Source organism: Chiloscyllium plagiosum, unplaced genomic scaffold (genome assembly GCF_037043375.1).
Source record: "Chiloscyllium plagiosum isolate Xiang-an unplaced genomic scaffold, Cpla_swu_hap1 HiC_scaffold_44, whole genome shotgun sequence".
NCBI lineage: Eukaryota > Metazoa > Chordata > Chondrichthyes > Orectolobiformes > Hemiscylliidae > Chiloscyllium > Chiloscyllium plagiosum.
The window spans coordinates 34,987,321-35,007,299 of record NW_028270182.1 but is presented as its reverse complement, the minus strand read 5'-3'; positions in this window follow the sequence as shown (position 1 = coordinate 35,007,299).

Sequence of the window (19,979 nt, the reverse complement as noted above, 5' to 3'; positions counted from 1 at the left end):
TCGTGTATTTGGATTTTCAAAAGTCTTCCTGTAAGAACTCACACAGTGAGTTCGTAAATGCAATTAACGTGAATCGTATTTGGAAGAATACATGTAATTGGAAATTAAAGTTATTATGGCCTTCGTTTAAGGGAATCTGAATATAGATGTAAAGACATCATTAAGCAGTTGGACAGAGTGTTGGTGAGAGTATACTTGGAAAATTGTGTACAGTGTTGGTAACCAATCTAAGAAAGAGTGTATTGATCACAGAGGGCGTTCAATGGACATTCTCAGATTAACCCCTCAGATGGCAAGATTTTCTGATGGGGGAACTTGTCTTGTGACCTCCCCAGTTTCAAAGAACGAGAGATGATCACAATGAAATTTAGAAAATCTACCAAACATGTGGAAAGGTGGAAACGAACAGAATGTTTCTCTGCTTGTCTACTCTACACTTGAGGCAAATAATGGCAGGAGAAGGGACAGGCTATTTGAGACCGCAATAAGGAGGAAATTCTTCACTCGCAGGGGACTGACACATGTAGGGCCATGCAAACCTGCTGGCAGGGCAAGATTAGGGTGAATCCCCAGGTATTCTACAGGTATGTCACCTGGAGCAGAATAACCAGGGAACAGTTAGGACCTATTAGTGACTTTTCAAGTTGCATCCAAACTCAATTTCGTGGTAGAAGGCTGTTTGTGTGACTGGAGAACAATGTCCCCTGGTGTACCGCAGAGATCAGTGCTGTATCCCTTATTATTTGTGGTATTCATAAGTGATGTGAATGTGATGTGGTGGGGGGTGGGGGGGGAGTGTGACAAGCAATTCAGTGTTGGAAACAAAGATTGACGGGGTGGTTGGTCGTGAGGAGGATGGTCTTATGTTACAGGAAGATACTGGTGGATTGGTCAGATGGAAATGATAAATGGCAGATGGAATGTAACCCTGATAAATATGAGGTGATGCACTTTGGAGGATGGAACTAGATAGGGGCGAATTCAATGAATGGCTGCACACTCGAAAGTTCAGAGGGTGCTTCTCTACACATCCTTGAACGTGACTGGATATGTTCATTGTTGAGTTAAGCAGGACCGTAGATATAGCCTTTGTTCGTTGACCCAAAGATTATAAGAGGTATATAGCACTTTGGTAAGGCCAAATTAAATACTGTGTGCAGTTCTGGGAGCCACATTACAGGAAGGTTATGGTTGTATTGGATCAGTTGCAAAGGAGATCCACTGAGATGTTCCCTGTGATGAATCCTATGATCTGTGGAGAGGGGATGGATAAGCTCGGGTTGTTTCCATTGGAGCAGGGAAAGTTGAGTGGGTAAGGAATTCAGGCTTAAGGTTACAAGAGGCATGGACAAGGTAAATAGACAACAGCTGTTCTTTTTAGTCAAAGTGTCAGCTTCCTTACAGTCTGAAACCAGAGAATGGAGAATGGTAAACAGAGAAACATGAATCAACTACTTCACTTCTGTATTCACAGAAAAAGGCATAAACAAAGCCTTCCCAGCAATAGGAGAAAACCTGAGACTGAGGAGAAAAGTTTATAGGATTAAATTAGTAAATAAACTAATTTGAAGAAATTATTGGAACTGAAAGTAATGGGCAGAGAAAAAAACAGCACACATTGATAAAATGGGAAACATATTTGAGAAATTGACTGGTAAATTAATTACAGAAAAGCAGTAGAGGAACTGAACTTGGATTTTCAGCAAGATTTTTAATAGAGTCCCTTTTGGCTAAGATCAAGTGTCTGTTCATAACAGGACGGGTGTCGAGTTTCCAGTCATCATAACTAGTCGAGATCATCGCTATATCGTGATTGCACGTTGGAGGATCCTTAGTTGTGCTGCCCTGCTCTTGGTGGATCTTCATGCTCGCTTTGGCCTCACGCCAATTCAGGTACCAGCCAAGCTCGGAACTATGACCTCAGCTGCCGCCCGCAGCCCAGACCAGGACATTCGCAACACAGGGTGACTGTGAAGAAGGTGGAGGATCTTACATCTGTCAATCGGATGTTGTTAGTGAAGAAGATTTTGCTCGGGTGCTCCTGATGTGAAGCAGCCGATGTGTGCTGCATGTACGAATTTCCTGGGGCAGGCTATTTCGATGTGACCTTCAGGAAAGTGAAGCAGTGCGAGCAGCTCCAGAAGGTCTTCAAGGAGAAGGAAGGGGAGCCTCTGTTCTCCATCTCGTCAGCTGTTGTGTGTGCGTCCTGAGCAGAATAATTGGGTTGTTACGATTCATTTGTGCAGCCCCCACTTTCCAGCAGCTGATGTCCTCATTTTCTTGAGAAGATACCTCCAGGTTGAGGCAGAAAGCACTGATGTGGTTGACCCTTTCAGAATCTGGACCAGAAAGCGGCAGGTCTGGGTAACCCTGAGGATCGATGCCAGGGGCACATCCTCTACCCACCCTCCAGCTTTGTAATCGGAGGGAGCAAAATGTACATGACAAACGAAGCAGAGCCAGAAGTGTGCCACATCTGTGGTAGGTCAGGCCACATTGCGGCTGACTGTAAGCTCACTAACTGTCGGAACTGCAAGCAGGAGGGTCACCCGACCAAGGAATGCAAAGAGGCCAAGAACTGCAATCTGTGTGGAGAGGCGTACCACGTGGACACGGCCTGCCCAAGACGAGCGTCCGCCACCAATGCACAGATGGCCAGAGGTGGACGGCTAAAGATCAGCAAAGCACCACAAACCAGCAAGGGAACGGGGTCTGGTGGCACCCAGAAGGAAGGACAGGCTGGAGCGGAGCAGACAGCAGCCAACAGGTAGGTACAGCAGCCGATCCCAGCTTCTACAGGTCAGATGGAGGCAATGGAGGAGGAGGGAACCAAGGAGGCAGAGGAGTGGATTCTTATAAAAACAGGAGGACGAAAACGTGCCAGGCCACCAAAACCTCCTAGCCAAGGGGGAAACGGCAGCTGCACGGTGAGGATACATGTAGCTCTTCGGATGGTGAATATGGGCGGCACAGTAGCACAGTGGTTAGCACTGTTGCCTCACAGCGGTGCGGATCACAGAGACCCGTGTTCAATTCCCATCTCAGGCGAATCTCTGTGCGTGGGTTTCCTCCGGATGCTCCAGTTTCCTCCCACCATCCAAAAATTTGCAGGTTAGGTGAATTGGATATGCTAATTTGCCCATAGTGTTAGATGTAGGGGGATGGGTCTGGGTGGGTTGCGCTTCGGCGGGTCGGTGTGGACTTGTTGGGTCGAAGGACCTGTTTCCACACTGTAGGGAATCTAATCTAATGAATGGTGGGCTCAAGGAGGGTCATCACCAAAGAAGAAACAGAGCGCTGCGGGGAGAAAGGAGGGCAAAACCTCCCAAACAGGAAACGACGAACCCTCTGAGGTGACTGGTAAAGGCCACCCTCCACCAGGTGAAAACCAGGAGGTTCCCACCACCCCACAGCTCAAGGTAACTTGGAGCAGCATCCCTCTTCTGATCTGAGCTGAGGATTAAAGAAACCATTGTCTTCTTATGTTAACGCCAGATTTAAGGAAGATCCTTTGGTACTCTCCCTGCAATAACCTATTTTTGCTTGAATTAAAGTCAACTCCCTGCCTGTGTCCTCTCTGCCTCCAGAGTCTTTCTCCCTAGCTGGGGAATCTCGTCCTACAATAAGCAAGGACATACAGATCAGAGGGTAAACTAAAAACAGACTGAGCCCAACAGGCTACACCACACATGGCATGCTGTAGGCAAGATCAACATGATTAAGATCAGCACTATTTGAAGTCAGAGATACCATTCCTCAGTTTAATAATGGTTGGGAAGATGCTCTTGTTGAGCCGCTGGTTTGAGTGTTTCAGCTTCTGTACTGTCTGCCTGATAGAAGAGATTGTTTGTGATCCAGAGAGCAATGGGTCTTTGGTTGCCATGTAAATGGAGTTAATGGACGGGAGGATGGCTTCCTTCATGGTGTGGGCTGTGCACACAACCTTCTGTCATTTCTCTTACTGTCCTGGGTTGGGCTGTTGCCTCTCCAGGCCATTATGCAACCAGATGGTATACTCTCAGTGGTGCATTTGTAGAAAGTGGTGAGAGTCCTGGTGGACATGACAAATGTCCTGAGCTGCCGGAGAATGAAGAGAGGTTGTTGTGTCATCTCGACTGTCACATCTACATGGGAAGTCCAGGACAGGCTATCGGTTGTCTTCACTCCGAGGATCTTAATGTTGTCCACCATTTCAACTTCAGTTCCATTGATGTAGATGGCGGCATGTTCTCCTCCTTTCTTTCTGAAGTAATTGATCAGTTGGTTAGTTCTGCCGATGTTGAAAGAAAAGTTGGTCTCAGTGCAGCACATCACAAAGTCCTCTATTTCCGTTCTGTATTTTGACTTGCCATCATTACATATCTATCCTAATATGATGGTGTCATCAGTGAACATGTAGACGGCATTCGTTCAAAACTTGGCAATACAGTCGTGGGTGTATAGGGAGTATAGTAGGGGGCATAGGACACATCCTTTGGGATTTCAGTGTTGAATGTTATCATGGAACAGACACACTTACCTATTTTCACTGATTGTGCACTGTGGGTCATAAAGCTGAGGATCCAATTTCAGAGGGCGGAGCCGAGAATACGGTCAGGGAGTTTTGTGATCAGTCTGAAGGGAATAATGGTGTTGAAGGTGAACCTATAATCTGGAATCTGACGTGGGTGTCCTTGTTGTCCAGATATTCCAGGGATATGACACCCGCAATGGACACATTCCACTGGTAGGAAAATTGTAGGGGATTGAGGCAGGCTGGGAGACTGGAACTGATGTGGGCCATGACTAGCCTCACGAAGCACTTCGTGCAGCCCCTGGCTGCTGCACGCTAAAGAGAAATGTCCCAGCTTATCCATACTCTCCCTATGACTCAGACCCTTGAGTCCTGGCAACATCCTTGTAATGTTCCAGTTTAATACCATCCTTCCGAGAGCAAGTTGAACACAATGTTGAACTTGGAACTATTTGCAACTGTAAGTTTTACTCTGCTGCCAATTATTATGCTGCTGTGATATTGTTTTATTATTTGTGTTATTCTGAAATCTTGTTATTAATTAAAACTTTTGATGGTCATCCCCTCGTGTGAACATCCTCCTGACTGCTTGAATTTGAATCAATCTATTTTGTTTGGACAGATATTTTGAGGCCGCTGCATATCAAAGAACAGGAAGAGATAATGGATATTTGCGCAGTGTGTATCCTTTACTGGACAAGCTTGTTTCTCCAGGCATCTAAAGTTTTTATTGTGGGTCAGAGTACCTCAGAATTGTTACATCGCAGAGGAAGCTATTCAGCCCATTGTAGGTCCATGAACATAGAATATTACAGTTCAGTACCTGCAACATCCTTCAGCACTGCCCACAGCTCCACCGACCTTACTGCGAACCGTAAATTTACAAAATCATCCTTCCATTCGCTCATTAAGGTCATTTTCAAAAAAACAAACAACAGTTGCCCCCAAACAGATTTTTACAGTATACCACTATCGACTGAACTCGAGGATGAACATTCCCCATCAACTATCATCCTCTGTCTGCTTTCAGTGAGCCAATTTCTGATCCAAACCACTAAATCACTCTCAATCCGACGTCTCCGTATTTTCTGGGAGAAAGTAAGGACTACAGATGTTTGAGATCAGAGTCGGAAGTGTGCTGCTGGAATAGCACAGCAGGTCATGCAACATCCGATGAGCTAGGAGAAAGTGAAGACTTCAGATGCTGGGGACCAGAACACTGATTCCTGATGAATGGCTTACAAATGAAACATCGACTCTCCTACTTCTTGGACGCTGCCTCATCTGTTCTGCTTTTCCAACGCCACACTCTCCATATTTTCTGCATTACGCTAACATGGCGGACATAAAAACGTTTTACTGAAATCCATATACCCCACTTTACCCTCATCCACCTGTTTGGTCACCTTCTCAATGAACTCAGTAAGATTTGTGAGGCATGACATACCCTTCACAAAACCTTGTTGACTATCACTAAACAAATGATTCCTTTCTAGATGATAATAAATCTTATCTCTTATAATCCTTTCCAACACTTTACCCTTAACCAAAGAAAGCCTGGTATATAATTACCAGGGTTGTCTCTTCTCCATTTCTTGAACAAGGGGACATTTGCTGTCCTCCAGTCTTCTGGCTCTATTCCTGTAGACATTGGTGATGTAAAGTTTCGAACCAATGTTGTGTAACCTCCTCTCTAACTTCTCAGAGAATCCTAGGATTAATTGCATCTGGCCCAGGGGACTTATCTATTATAATACTCTCCAGAATTGCTAACATCTCTACCTTACGAACCTCAATCCCATCTAGTCTAACAGCCTTTACTCCATATAGGCCTCGGTAGCATTGTCTTTCCAGTGTGAATACTGATTTAAATATTTATTTAGTGCCTGTTCTATCTCTTTGGACTACACACACAACTTCACACTACTATCCTTGATTGGCCCTAATCTTAATTTGGTCATTCTCGACATACTGATAGAAAGCTTGAGGATTTTCCTCGATCCTACTTGCCAAAGATTTCTCATCCTCTCTCCTGGCTATTAGCTCTTTCTTTAAGTCCTTCCAGGCTAACTTGTAACTCTCAAGCTTCCGAACTGAGCCTTCACTTTTCATCTTTGCATAAGCCTACTTCTTCCTCTTGACAAGAGATTCAACTTCTTCAGTAAACCACAGCAGCCTCACTCGACCACTTCCTTCTTTCCTGACATGTATAAACTTATCAAGGACACACAGTAGCTGTTGTTTGAAAAAGCTGCACATTTGAATTGTGCCTATCCCCTGCAGTTTCCTTCCCCATCCTATGCATCCTAAAACGTTTCCTGATCGCATCATATTTGTCTTTCCCCCAGCTATAACACTTGCCCTGCGGTATACACACCTGTCTCTTTCTATCGCTAAGGTAAGCGTAACTGAATTGTGGTCACTATCAGCCAAGTGTTCATCTACCTCCAAATCCAATACCTGGTCTGGTTCATTACCCAGTACCTCTTCCAATTTGGCCTCGCCCCTTGTTGACCTATCTACATACTGTGTCAGGAAACCATTGGACAAAAGCTGACCCATATAAAGTAATTGAACTGTAGCGTTTCCAGTCAATATTTGCAAAGTTAAAGTCCTCCATAACAACTACTCTGTTATTTTCGGATAGAAGGATACAATAACTCGGAATAGACAGAAACCATTCCGCCCTCCAACTCTGTTCCACAATACCACTGACTCTTTCCAATCAAATATATATGTAACCCAGCTTCTGCTGCTGTCTCAGGAAGAGAATACCTGCTAGCATAACACCACACAAGCATTAAAGATAGGAACAGAATTAGACATGCTATTCAATCATTTCTTATATGTTTCTCAACATGATTCTACTACCTTCTCCCTAGAGTTCTTGATCTCCTTATAAATCAAAAACTTATTTATTTGTGTCTTAATGACACTAGTGTCTGGCTCTTTCTGTGTGTATATGTATGTGTGTGTCTGTGTCAATGTGCTTGTTATCTGTGTATTTTTGTGACTACGTCTTTCTGTCTGTGTATCAGCCTGTGTGATTATATCTGTGTTTCTGTCTATTTGTGTGTGACTGTATATGTCTCTGTGTGCTTCTCTGTGTGTGTCTGCCTATCTCCTTGTATGCATTGTGATAGTTAGTATATTGGGGTGCTTACCAATACTTCTGTGTATTTCAATTCCTGCATCTCTGTGAAATGGGGTATCTGTTCTTTTGTGAGTGAGAGAGATGAGGTTGGAACTGTCAGTGGGTTTAAATTGAGAATTGCTCTTTACTGAATATTGCTCCGTATCGGTTGGTGGGATGGAGATGTTTCAGAATCTCCACACAAGGCGTCCTGGTCCTTTCTGGCTCCTACCAGGGTCCTCCCCACATGTCAGGGTGGGGGGATCAGGAAATCGAAGTCAGGAACTCCACCACTTGGCTTGGCACTTTCTGTCCTATTCCAGGCTGTTTCTCATGGAATGGGAGAAGGGGAGAGAAGGAGTGAGGGTGGGAGTGGGTGGCCCTGCTGTGAGTGCTGGTGTAGGTGGAGGGGGCAAGGGTGAGGTGTCAGGATGGAGTCTGTCCATAGTGTTGTATCCACGCCGTGTTATTAGTCTGCACGGCTATTGTGTCAGTGACAGAAAAAGTGGGGGAAGGAAGGTGCTGAATTCAATCGTGAGAGTGATCATGCTTGAGCCTTATTTGGAGAGACAGTGTGAACCTTGTTCGTGGGGTAGGTGCTATAACAGATATACAGCGAGTGTGAGGGAGCAGAGAGAATATACTAACACTTATCCTGACAGAGCGGGGAGGATATTCATCCTTGTCCTGTATTGCTGACCAATTCTTCATATCATCCCAGCGTCTAGGCGAGTCTCCCTGTATGTCTTGTCCAAGTCTATCACTAACAACGCCACAGATACTGTCCCTCAGATCCCACAGAATCAGTTTGGGCGGATCTTACAAATAGCAAGGAGAAGCAAACTTTGGTGCATTACATTTCGAAACCAAAACTGTCGTGCAAATATTTTGCATCATATGCTCTGGAAATTGGATATGCTAGTATATGCAAGGGGAAACAATGGCCTCGTCGTATTATCGCTGGGCTCTTAACCCAGAGACCCAGGGAATGTTCTGACTACCCAAGTTTGAATTCTGTCATGGTAGATGGTGGAATTTGAATTCAATATGTATCTGGAATCAAGGATTTATGATTACCAGGAATCCATTGTTGATTGTTGGAAAATCTCATCTGGGTCATTGATTTCCTTAAGGGAAGGAAACTGCTGTCCTTACCAGGTCTGGCCTGCATGTGACTTCGGACCCAAGGCAATGCTCTTGACTCTTAACTGCCCTCTGGCATGGGCAATAAATGCTGGTTATCCAGCGATGCCCTCATCCTGTTGATGAGTAACAAATAATCGTGGGTGTTGCAGTAATACTAGATGGCATCAAGTTGTACCAAAACTGCGTTAACTAAGTGACTACTCGTGTTGTGAAAAATATATTCCTTAAGTGTGTATCAGGTGGGTTGAAGAGTATGTTGTGAACCAAAATAGACAGCAGGTTATTTTGGATTTGGTGTTGTGTGGTCAGAAAGACGAATTACTAACCTTGTTCTGAAGCAGCTTTGAGAAATTGGAACATTAATATGTTGCATTTTACATACCATCTACATGCAATATAGAAATCTTGAACATTACAGTCAAGCATCGTGGAAGCCTGGAGGCTAGAGGGTCAAGTTATCTCCAGTAGATTGGAAAAGTACAATATGATATTCAGTGAGAGACAAACAATGGCTGTTCCAGTCACAGAGTCCTAGGGCATAGAGGCAAGCCCTTCGGCCCAAAGTGGTCCATTCTGAACAAAATGTCCATTCACACTTACACATTTCCCTGCTATTTCCCGGTATCCTTCTAAGCTTTTCCTGTCCATGTATTTGTCCAAATGCCTGTTAAATATTGTTAATGTACGTGCCTCAACCATTTCCGCTGGCAGCCCATTCCGTATGCATACCACCCTCTGTGTAAACAAAGTTGCCTCTCATATTCCCTTTTATTCTTTCTCCTCTGACCTTAAACTGATGCCCTCTAGTCCGGGATTGTTCAACATTGGGGAAAAAAACTGAGTGCATTCACTCTATCCATGCCTCCCATGATCTTATCCACTTCCATGAGATCCTCCTTCAGTCTCTTTAACTCTAAAGTAAAATGTCCTAGCTTGTGAAACCTCTCCTTAAAACCCAGACAATTGAGTCCTTGGCAACATCCTTGTAAATTTCCTCTGCAGACTTTCCAGTTTAATAACACCCTTCCCTTAACAAAGTGAACAAAACTGAACATAATGCTACAAGTATGGTCTCACCAGTATGCTGCATAACCGAAACATAACTCCCCATCTTCGATATTCAATGCCCTGACTGATGAAGGCCAGTGTGCCAAAAACCTTCCTCAATGTCCTGTCTATCTCTGAATCAACATTCAGAGAATCGTGCACCTGAATTCCAGGGTCTGGCTGTTCCACTACAACCCTTAAGGCCCAACCATTCACCATGAAACTCAGACCTTGAATTGACTTTGCAAGATGCAAGAACTCACATTTGTCCACATTCAACTCCATTTGCCATTTCTTAGCCCACTTCCTCAGCTGACCAAGGTCCTGCTGCAATGTCTGACAACCTTCCTCACTGTCCACGATACCACGTTATTTATTGTCATCTACAATCTTATTAATCATGCATTGTACACTCAAATCTAAATCCTTACACATAAAGCAAACAGTAATGGTCCCAGCACCGAACACTGAGGCCTCCTGTCCGACTAGCATCCTTCCACTAGAACTCTCTGCTTCTTACCATCAAGGTAATTTTGAATCTAATTTGCCCTGTTCCCACTCAATTCCATGCAATCTAACCTTCGAGAGCACCGTACCATGAGAACCCTTATTGAAGGCCTTCCTAAAATCAATTGGACTACAAATATCACCCTGCCTTCGTCAATGCTGCTGGTCACTTTTCATCAAAGAACTCTAATAATTTTTTCAGCGATGATCTCCAATACACAAAGCCGTGCTGACTGCTCCTAATCATACCCTGCCTTTCCAAATGTATGTTTATCTTATCTCTCAGAATCTTCTCAAGTACCTGACCAACTACAGATGTTCGGTTTACTGGTCTATCGATCCCAGGTTTTTCTTTGTAACCCTTCTTGAATAAGGGCACAACATTTCCTGTCCTCCAGTCGTCCGGGACCTTACCCATGGCCTGTGATGATGTCAAAATATCAGCCAGGCTCCCACAATCTCTTTTCTGTCTTCTTGAAATGTTCTTGGATATATCTGCTTAATAGAAATACTGCAAAGTCTGAAACAAAAGTCAATTTCTTTATGGTAAAAACACCCAAGACTGAGAAAGTGATTTAATGATGGTTAATACAACAAATTAAAGATTATATTAATCATAAGAAGTGACTTCAGAAGAATTCCAGAAACCTGAGAAATGTCAGAAATTTACAATCCAGAAAAGGAGGGCCATGAAACTGATGAGGAAATTAAAAAGCGAACATGCATGCAAACAAACAGGAACACAAAGACTGCATACATCTACATATGTCTGTCAAAGGAAACAAAATAGAAGCAATGTCAAATGTGGAAATTTGTAATCGGGAGATGAGAGGTTATTCTGGAGAACAGGGAAATGGCCAATAAAATAATAAGTTATTTTGCATCTGTCTTCATAGAGGAAGATCCAGAAAATCACCCAGAAATACCATTTGATCATATAGGACTTGTGGAACTAAAGACACAAAGTCAATTCATATCAGTAACAATATAATACTTGAACATGGAGCTGGATGGAGCTTGCCATGTCGACTGAAACAGATGTAATTCATTTCAAAGTGTCAGAAATAAATCAGTAATAGATGTGTTAATTGCACTGTCGATGACTCTCGTTTATTTTCCTGTACATTCCATCGAGGCTGGAAAGCCAGTTCAGGTAAATGGAAGGTAATAAACGAGATCCAAGCATGGTAGGTAGATGAATGGAATGGAGCTAAAAATGTGTTGCTGGAAAAGCGCAGCAGGTCAGGCAGAATCCAAAAAGCAGGAGAATCGACGTTTCGGGTATGAGCCCTTCTTCATTCCTGAAGAAGGGCTCATGCCCAAAACGTCGATTCTCCTGCTCTTTGGATGCTGCCTGACCTGCTGCGCTTTTCGAGCAACACATTTTCAGCTCTGATCTCAAGCATCTGCAGTCCTCACTTTCTCCTCGATGAATGGAATCGTTCCAGACATCTAGAAAGGGAAAAAGCGATAGTGTGAAGAAATGCAGACGAATTAACTTGACATCTGTAGAGAAACGTTTGGAATCTTTGAGACAGGATGCGATATTGGATATTTAGAAATTAACAGCAACATTAGAGAGAATTAGAATACATTTCTGAAAGGAAATCATACTTCATAACTTCGGAATTTTTGAAGGATGTTTAGAAGAATATACGTAAGTGGAAATTTAAAGTTGGGTTCACCTTCAATGAAAGGAATCAGAATGTCGATGCAATAAAATGGTGAAGTAGTTTCATAGTGTATTGGTGAGCCTGTACCTGGAGTATTGTGTACAGTTTTGGTGACCTAATCTGAGAAAGAATACATTGTGACCACAGAGGAAGTGCAATGGACATTCTTCAGATTCGTCCTTCAGATGGCGAGATTGTCTGATGCAGAAACTCGGCCTATGTTCTCTAGGGTTTCAAAGAATGAGAGGTGACCGCAGTGAAATTTAGAAAATTCACTAAACATATGACAAGGTGGAATTAAACATGATTTTTTTTCTGGCTGTCTAGTCTACATTTAAGGCAAATAATGGCAGGATAAGGGACAGGCCATTTAAGACTGCAATAAGGAGGAAATTCTTTACTCGGAGAGGACTAACTAATACAGGGGCGTGGAAACCTGCTGACACGGCAAGTTTAGGGAGAATCCCCAGGTATTCAACAAGTGTGTCAAGTAGAACAGAATAACCAGGGAATAGGTATGAGTCATTAGTGACTTGCCAAGTTGCATCTAAATCAACTTGAGTGGTAGGAGTCAGAGGGTGATGGTCGAACCTGTTGGTGTGACTGGAGGCTGGTGTATAATGGTGCAACATAGGGATCAATGTTATGTCCCTTATTATTTATGATTCGAAAATGTCAGTGTTTGACTGGGGTGGACAAAGTTAAAAATCACACAACACCAGGTTTATTCGGAGGCACGAGCTTTCAAATCGCACAACTACCTGATGAAGGAGCAGCGCTTCGAAAGCTAGTGCCTCCGAATAAACCTGTTGGACTATAGCCTGGTGTTGTGTGAACTGTAACCTTAAATTTTGTGGTATTTATAAATGGAGCATCTGTGAATTTGGACTAGGGGTGGGGAGAGTGTAATAACTAAGTTTGTGTTCGATACAATAATTGACCGGGTGGTTGGCAGTGAGTAGGATGGTCTTATATTACAGGAAGATACAGATGGAATGGTCAGACGGACAGATCAATAGCATATGGAATGCAACCCTGATAAATATGAGGTGATGCACTTTGGAAGAAGGAAGCAGACAGGGGAGTACTCAGTGAATGGCAGCACATTAGGGAGCTCAGAGGGAGCTTCTCCACATATCCCTCAATGTGACTGGACAGATTAATACACAAGTTGAGAAAGCAAAGGGGAGCGTTAGCATAGCGTTTATTCATCGAGGCACAGATTATAAGAGCTATGCAGAACTTTTGTTAGGCCAAGTTGGAATACTGTGTGCAGTCTGGAAACGACATTACAGGAAGGATGAGATTGTACTGGAGGGGGTTGTAGAGGAGATTCACCAGGATGTTCTCTGGGATGGAGCATATTAGCTAGGGAGAGAGGCTGGATAAGCTCGGGTTGTTTACATTGGAGCAGAGAAGGCTGAGGGGGATGTAATTCAAAGGAAGATTATGAGGGACATTGAGAGGGTGGATAGACAGCAACTCTTCCTTTTAGTCAGAGGGAGAAGAACAAAGGGGAGCACATTCTTAAAGTATAGGGTTTGAGATTTAGAGGGAAGTTGAGGATCATTTTACACCCAAAGGGTTTTGGGGTCTGGAATGCACTTCCGAAGAGGGAGTTGTCACGGATAACCTCAAATCTGTTACAAAGTACTTGAACGACCCCTTGAAGTATCGTAATATTCCCAACTATGGAGCTTGTGTAGAAAATTGGGACTAATGTAGACCGTGCTGTCTTTCTGATGAGTACATGGCTTGGCAAGGTCAATCATTGAGAAGCTAAAGACAGGAATTGATGGGTTTCAGAACACTCTATATGCACAAGGGTAATAAGAGGGAACTTGTAATAGCTTCAATACGTCAATGGCAAAATTAAAGGAAACGAACGTGCAGCTTCGTTACAGTCTGAAAGCAGAGAATGGAGAATGGAGAAGAGGGAAATGGCAGAACTATGCAGCAAATATTTCAGTTATGTCTCCACAGAAGAAAACAAAATAAACATCAATATTCCCAGCAATACAAGGAAAGCTTAATCTGGTGAGAGGGAAAAAGGGAAGAGAATACAATTAGCAAATAAACGTTATGGAGAAAATACTTTAAATGAAAGTAATGGGCTGAGACAAAGGCAGCAGAGATTTATCAAATGGGAATCATATTTGAGAAACTGACTTTTCGCAAAACTATGGAGAAGCAATCAATGCAATACGATTGGATTTTCATGAAGATTTTTGATAAAGCCCCAATCCTACTATGCAAATTCGAATCCTATGGGACTGGGGCTAACAGAAGGGCATGGGTTTAGAATGGGAAAGCTAACAGGAAACAGTGAGTAGAAATAAATTATTTTTTTTACAGCAGAGTATTCGGGGGTACAGCAGGATTCAGTGTTTGGGCTCTAGCTATTTCAAATACACATCAAACGTTTGTTAGAGGGAATCAAATGCAATATTCCCAAGCCTGCTGATGGCACTAATCGATGTCGGATTATGAGTGGGGGAGGAGGATTTTAAAAAATAGCTCCAAGATGACTGAGGCAAATGGAGTGTCTGTGCAAATACGGGGCAACGAAGAGCAATGTGGGTAGATGTGATGTTGTACCCTTTGATGCGAAAACGAGAACGGTAGCCTACCAGTAGAAAAGGTTGGAAAATGTTACTCTATAAAGGGACTTATGATTCTTTTTGTTTCATTCTTCAACGACCTCTGCAGTTGAAATAGGGCAGTGAGTTCTGAAGCGAGAAGAAAATACTGGGAATGACATTGGGACACTTATCAGTGTACACAGACCCACCAGTTGGGTAGCTGTAACAGTGAAAAGGGTCTGGATTTCCCTGCACACTAGTCACTGAAAGTATTTTTTTGCAGGAACAGAAAGCAGTTAGGAAGGTAAATGGTGTGTTGGACCTTCATTGCAGGGGTATTTGTGTCCAGGTGTCAGGGTGTCTTACTGTAGCTGTACAGGCCCTTGATGAGACTCCATCTCGAACATTGTGCAGGACTGTGGGCAGTTTTGGTCTCCTTACCTAATAAAGGACAATGCTGACATTGCGGGAGGGCAGTGAAGGATGACCAGACTGATCTCTGGGATGACAGGCTTGTTATGGGAGCAGAGTTTGGGTCGACTGAACCTATATTCCATGTGCTTTAGCAAAATGAGTGGATACCTCAGTGAAATATATAATACTCTGACAGGGTGAGACAGATTACAAGCAGGGATGATAATTTTGGAGCCATTTCAGAGACCATTGAAGAGTTTATCACATGTTTGTGCGTCTGGAGTCACTTTTATGCCAGACCTGGAAATCACGGGAGATTTACTTCCTGAAAGTACATTGGGGAAGTAAACTGATGTTTACGATCAACATTGCCTTCAGGGTAAATATTACCGACACCAGATTTTATATCTCAGTATTTTACTAATTGTTTTTAACTTCCACCAGCTTCCAGAACATTATCATTGTCTGGATTCGTAATCCAGTGACATTTCCACAACAGCACCATCTCCACATGGGAACCTATCAGAAACCACACTGAGCAGGTTATTTCTGTGCTGCTTGACAGCTCTGTCAAAAAAGAACTCCCACCAATTTGTGTATCGTGATGGGACTTAGGGCGTGGTAATTGGTCAGATTGTAATTATTCTTGTTTTATGGGACTAGACATAGTTGAGTACTTTTCCATATTAGCAGGTAGATGTCACAGTTTGAGCTGGAATGAAACCGCTTCCCCAGGGACACGGCTTGTTGTGCAGCACAAGTCTTCAGTCCTATTGCAGGAATGGGGTCAGAGCCCATTGCCTTTGTCGTATCTCCTGTGTTCAGCCGTTTCTTCATGTCACGTGCAGTGAATCGAATCGGTTGACGACTGGCATCTTTGATTCTGTGGGTATCTTGGCGAGGGTGAGGTAGATCATCCACTCAGGATGAGGATTTTGCAGACATTACATCCTTGTCTTTTACACTGAGGGTGCAGGGCTTTTCCGTTATTTAGGGTGGGGATGTTTGTGGAGCCCTTTCCTCCACCGTTTGTTCACTCGTCCATCATCATTTGTGACTGAATGTGGCAGGACTGCAGAGCTTCAATCAGATCTGTTGGTCAAGTGCGGTAGCTTTTATGGGTTAGCATCAGGTTTAGGTTCACGTGTTTCTGATCTTGCCACGTTCACCCACACTCGTCACTGAGCCATAGATCGTGTTGATGGTAATGGCAGACTGAAGGATTGTCCCTGGGCAAAAATGTTACAGGTTTGTGATTGAATGCTGTTCTGCTTCTCCTGCTGCTGTGGTCTACAGCACTATATGAAAACGCAGTTTTGAGCTGCAATGTCTGCAATGCAACTCTGTCTGTTCCCCAGTTCACATCGAGACCCATTCGCCCATCAGCCCTGTACTCAGTGACCAACTCTGGTTTCTGATGTAGAAATACTTCCATTTTTTAAAATTTTCATTCTGCTGAGGGTCTCTCCCCGGGTCATGCTTTCAATCTGACACTATCCACAAAAGCATTTAACTGATTTTAATTCAACTGCTTATTTCATCTGAATCTTTTTTTCCTTCATGAATGCCATCTTCGGTTTTAAAGTGAATGTGTTGTCCTCTGATTCTCTCCCTGACCATGATAAAGAGTTCTGTAGTTTCAGTGAAGCCAGTCTTATGTCGTTCCAGAGCCAATGAATTCTCTGGATTCCCAATAATCTTCACCACATTGTATGTTTTCTCTTTTGGTTTGATGCTGTCCCTTACTTGCCTTATCATTCATGGCTGCATTGTCCTCGCATGAGTATGTTTTATCTTCTTGCAGATGAATTTCATGATGTTATGAATTATCCCCAGAAACTCCTGCCATTGCTGCTCCATGGTCTTCCCTGCTCGGCTTCTCTTCCAATTAACTCTGGCCAGCTCCTCCCGAATGTCTTTGGAGTTATATTGCTCTATTATAATCACATTACATCAAGAAAAGAGCAATAGATATAAACCGAAAGAAGGAATATTGAGAGATGGGAGACGAAGAATAATTGGTGGATTTCTTAACTAGATACAAAGAGAGAACGAGAGACAGGATGTAGATGTGAAGGTAAGAAAAAATGAGAAAACTAGATTATTGAAAGAATTAGATGTACATCCCTCAAAGTTTTGGCAATTCCTGTGTGCTGTGGTCCTTTGTGCAGTGCATTTACAACAGAGGAATATGTTCAAATACTGAGTCTGATGCCAGAATTTTCATCTCCAATAATATGACAGACACTAACTTTTGAAAGATCCAGCAGGCCAATGTAATGATTTCCTTGTAGAAAGAGGATTAACTGAAATAAATTGGGGCACCATAAGCACGATTTATAACACACATCCTGATAAGAATGAGAGACAAGAGAAAGGAATCCCAGAAAAAGGGGAACGTTGAGAGAAGGGGAACATATCATTTCAGATGAGGATCAAATAATGCTTTAATGCTTTCTAAATGTTACACATCATGTGCACAATTTTTCGTTAACTGTGTTCATTATTGTGCATTCATAATGTGTTGTACACATAAGAACAATCTTCCTTATCTGAACACACACTGATTAAACATTGTATATAAAATAATTTTTCCTCCATTTCAAACCACCCTGTTGTCATGCTAACAGGATACATGAACACCAACTGGCCACCAAAGGACATGACCCACTATCACTAGTTTCCATACATACAGACAAAGAAGGACACTACTTTGACTGGGACTGCACACACATCGTAAGAAAGGCGAAACAAAGACACGCACGAAATTTCATAGAGGCATGGCACTCTAACCAAAAGTACATTAATAAACACATCAATTTTGATCCTATCTACTTTCCCTTGAAAAATAGAACTGGAAATGCCATCACCCAACTTAATAAACCAAAACCTATAAATAGAGAGGCGGGACATACCAACAGTGTGTCACCGGAGACTCTAACTGATGATGTTATCTCGGCATGGTGATTAAACATCTCAAAACAAACCTTAAAGCTCAGCGAGCTAACTTACATATTTATGAATTGTTATTTTTCTTTTAATAGTTGAATTTAGGATTTCTCTGTCACTCATGTTTTAACAGATTACGAGGCGAGATGAGCTTTTCTGGGTGTCTGGTTTTAATTAACAGAGGGGTTCGACATCATAACAGTTTGAGGGCTTGTCGTATGGGATTAGGACAGATTTGGGGTACAAAAGGTCCCAGCAGAGTCTATCACTTGGCAGTTAGTGACCTAGATCTTCACATAAAACAGGTGAGAAAATTATTTTAAATTTGATTCCTTGTGGTTGGTTAAATTAAAAGAAATGACTTTTAACATTACTAAGAAGTTCTGGAGTTTGAAGATGATTCCCAAGTTTGTCAAGAAAGTTTAGAAAGACAGAGGAAAGGCATACTTTTAAAGTTAACAAATAGATTAGAATTGAGTTTAACCAGGGACAAAAGGAAAGCTGAAATTGTAATGGAGTTGGTCAAGCACTTTGGTGTATCAGAGAAACAGACAACTGCAGGAGAGTGAGAAAAAACTTAAATTGCAAATGGACTTAGAAGGTAAAGAAAGAGATAGAAAGAGATAAATAAAAAAGACAAAGAGAATGAGAGGAAATCTAAAGAGAGAGAATTTGAATTTCAGAAGTTTGAAATTAGATAAGAAAGTTAAATTAACAGGATGAAGATAAAGGGAGAGTGTAGGGATGTTAATATATTGCCATATTTCGATGAGAAAAATGTCAAACCCTTTTTTATTTCATTCGAATAATTGACTCGGCAGATGGTATGTCCAGTGAACTTGTGGGTAATGTTAGTTCAGACTAAGCTGGCGGGCACAGCTCGTGAGGCATGTGCAGCGCTGTCAGATGAGGGATCAAGAGATTATGCAGATGCCAAACACGCTGTTTTGAGTGCTTATGAATTGGTATTAGAAGCATTTGGACGCAAGTTCAGAAATATAGAGATGGAACCAGGTTAATTTGAAAGAATTAAACAAAGTCATTGAGGTGTTTAAAAACTCACTTCCAGAGATGGTAAGAATTCATGTGAACGAATAGAAAGTTCAAGAAGTGAGAAGCGCGGCAGATTTGTGGGCGGTACGGTGGCACAGTGGTTAGCACTGCTGCCTCACAGAGCCAGAGATCCGGGTTCAATTCCCGACTCGGTTACTGACTGTATGGAGTTTGCATGTTCTCCCCGTGTCTGTGTGGGTTTCCTCCGGCTGCTCCAGTTTCCACCCACAGTCCAAAGATGTGCGGTTCAGGTGAATTCGCCATGATAAATTGCCCGTAGTGTTAGGTAAGAGGTAAATGCGTGGGTGGTGGGTCGGTGTGGACTTGTTGGGCCAAAGGGCCTATTTCCACACTGTAAGCAATTTTATCTAATTTGGCAGGTAAATATGCATTGGTACATGAAATGAAATTTAGCTTCTGGGAGGAGTTTCATCCTGTGAGGGATAGAAAATGGGAGAAGAGGAGATCCTACACTGCAAAGCATAGAGTAAAGCACACTGGCAATACTTTACCACAGGTGAAAAAAGAAATCCAAGGGGTTTGAAACGTGGTGAAAGCCTCAGGTGTTCTCACTATAAGCGAGTGGAACACATAAAATTACAGTGCCGATGGTTTTAGAAGGTCACTGTGAAAAGGAGCTTTCACTGTAGTAAGCTGGGACACACCGTGCTGGGTGTTGAAGGAAGACACTTTGGGAAAAGATATGGTAAAAGAGGCTAAGCCAATGGCATTAGAGAAGCTGGCAAAGGAGACCCCAAGTGGAGCCGAGGAGCTGCAGGAGAGTGCACATCCTAAGCAGGGGCAGTGTATGGAGTCAGTGCCTGATGTCTATAAAGAATTCCCCTCTGTAGATAAAGTTTACTCGGGGGGAGGTGTGGAAAAGAAATTTTGCAAGATATGGGATCTGTTCAGTATCTAATAGTTGAGAAGTGAGGCGCCAGAAAAGCACAACAGATCAGGCA